Source organism: Cibotium barometz, chromosome 5, assembly GCF_041138505.1.
Source record: "Cibotium barometz isolate CiBa-2024 chromosome 5, ASM4113850v1, whole genome shotgun sequence".
NCBI lineage: Eukaryota > Viridiplantae > Streptophyta > Polypodiopsida > Cyatheales > Cibotiaceae > Cibotium > Cibotium barometz.
The window spans coordinates 58,648,653-58,651,452 of NC_141050.1; positions in this window are offsets into that span (position 1 = coordinate 58,648,653).

A 2,800-nucleotide genomic window follows, 5' to 3' on the forward strand; every position below is an offset into this window, starting at 1 on the left:
AGGAGTTGAACAGAGTTCAAGGGTACAGCATGGATGATGGCATTATGTATTATAATCGCAGGGTTATAATCGCAGGCTATGCATTCACAATGATGAGGGAACCAAGGATCAAATTCTGAATGAAGGCCATGACAGTCTTATAGCAGGACATCTAGGTTTCATCAAAACCTACATGTCTGACATGCCAGAAATTCAAAGCTGAAAGAGTAAAATTGCCTCGGAAGTTACATCCATTGGACATCCCCCAAATGAAGTGGGAATGTATCAGTATGGACTTTATTACTAGATTACCTTCAGTGCAATCAGGTTACAACTCCATTTTTGTGGTAGTTGATGACAGACTAACCAAAGTTGCCCATCTGATCCCAATAAAAGAAACCTACACTGCAGTGGATGTGGCCAGAGTGTTCCTCAAAGAAATCTTCAGATTGCATGGCCTACCCAGGGGAATAGTAAGTGATTGAGATCCCAAATTTACTTCAAGGTTCTCGACTGCACTTTTTGAAGCAATGGGAACTTTCTTGGATCTCAGCACAGCTTATCACCCTGAGACCGATGGTCAATTTAAAAGGGTAAACCAAGTAATCGAAGATATACTTCGGTCACGCTGTGGTGGCAGGGAACCCAAGAAGTGGGTAAGCTATCTGCACCTAGTCAAGTTCGCCTACAATGCTTCTTATCACGAAGTATCGGGATGAGTCCTTTTAAAGCTCTGTATGGACAAGATTGCTTAACTCCATTAACTTGGTCCGACCCATTGATTAGGGTCGAGATGTGCAAATAGATGCTTGACGAAATGCAGCAGCAGATGCAATCAATTTGTAAAGATATTAAAGCTACGTAGGATCGACAGAAGCAGTATGCAAATAAGAAGAGGACAGACAGAAAGTTTGAAGAAGCAGATATGGTCTTCATTAGAGTACGGCCCAAAAGAAGTTCTCTATCTCTTGGGAAGTATAAGAAGTTATCTTCCAGATATTGTGGGCCATATCTGATTACAAAGAAGGTAGGTTACTTAGCCTACGAGCTTCTTCTGCCTCCTCATCTCAAAGTTCATAATGTATTTCATGTAAGCCTTCTAAAGAAATATGTGCCAAGCCCAAATCATGTACTTGATGATGAAATCCTAACCCCTTCAACCCAAGGGAAAATGGAACTCCAACCTCAAGAAATTCTTGATGTTCGAGAAAAGATTCTAAGGAATAGAATTCTCAGAGAATTATTGGTAAAATGGAAGTTCTATCCTTTTGAAGATGCCACCTGGGAGAATGAAGCCGATCTGTTTGCGGGATTACCCCCAGTTTGCGAGATAAGGGCATCTCGCATTTTTCAAGTGGGAGAGAATGTAAGATTCCTCCCCAGCCTCTCAAGATGTCCATCATCTTCCCCTGTAATCAAATCCCTCTTCAGAAATATAAAAGATCTTGTTTCTACCAGTTTTGGCCTAGAGAGAGAAAATCTTCTAGAGAGTGACAATTCAGTTTTTAAATATTCTTGGATAGAAAAATACCTCATCTTATTAAAATAAGTTCCCTGAAACAGAAGTTCAAAAAGATTTTAAGAAGGTGCATTAGAAATTAAGTATAATCTATTCAAGAGGCATTATCCTGGGGGTCAAGATTATTTCAAAATTTTAAATTAAGGTTTCTATGGACCAATAAGATTCATCCAAATGTAGGGAGGAGAGAAAAAAAAAGAGAGATATTTAGATGAAATGATGCATTTTTAACACCTCAGTATGGGGGAATCCCCCTCATGAAGGAGGCACCTATTTCACATGTGTGGGAGAGTTTTAAACTCCAATCTGGGAAGTAGATCATGTGATTGAATTGACCCCTGGAGCTCAGCCAATAGCCCTGTGCACGTACAAAGTGCCAGTTCCTGAAGCCATCAAACTCAAGGAATAGCTTAGACAGCTGTTAGAACAAGGGTTTGTAAGACCCAGTGTTTCATCTTAGGGTGCGCCAGTTCTCTTTCAGAAAAAGAAAGATGGAACGCTTAGACTCTGTGTGGACTACAGAGGTCTAAATTAGCTGACTGTTAAGACTAAGTATCCTATCCCAAGAATTGATGAGCTTCTGGATAGGCTAAATGGAGCCCAGATCTTCACAAAGATAAATCTCAAATCCGGGTATTACCAGATGAGGATCAATGATCAAGATATACCAAAAACAGCCATCAATACTTGCTATGGTCATTATGAATTTATTATCATGCCATTCGGATTAACTAATGCCCCACCTACATTCAATCACCTAATGCAAGATATCCTCAGAGAATACTTGGATGATTTTGTTCTAGTTTTTTGTGGCGGCGATGACATTCTCATTTACTCAAAGAATGCAACTGACCATGAGACTCATGTTCGAAAAGTCCTTGAGATTCTAAGGAAGGACTTACTCTTTGCCAAAAAGAGCAAATGCACTTTCTCTCCTAACCACCTTGAATACTTGGGCTTTCTGGTATCCAAAGATAGAATTTCTCCAGATTCTGCAAAAGTCCAAGCAGCCATAGATTGGCCTGAACCAAAGACAGTGAAAGAAGTCAGAGGATTCTTGGCATTGACTGGTTGGTATAGAATTTTTATACCAAAGTATGCTCTCATAGCTTCCCCCCTGACTAACCTTCTAAAAAAGAATACCCCATTTCAGTGGTCTGCCAGGTGCCAGAGTGCTTTTGATAAGCTGAAGACCGCCTTGGTGACCAGTCCCGTTCTGAAGCTGCCAAAATTCTCTCTACCCTTTGAGGTAGTAAACTGATGCAATTGGTTTTGCCCTGGGAGGTGCACTCATGCAGGAAG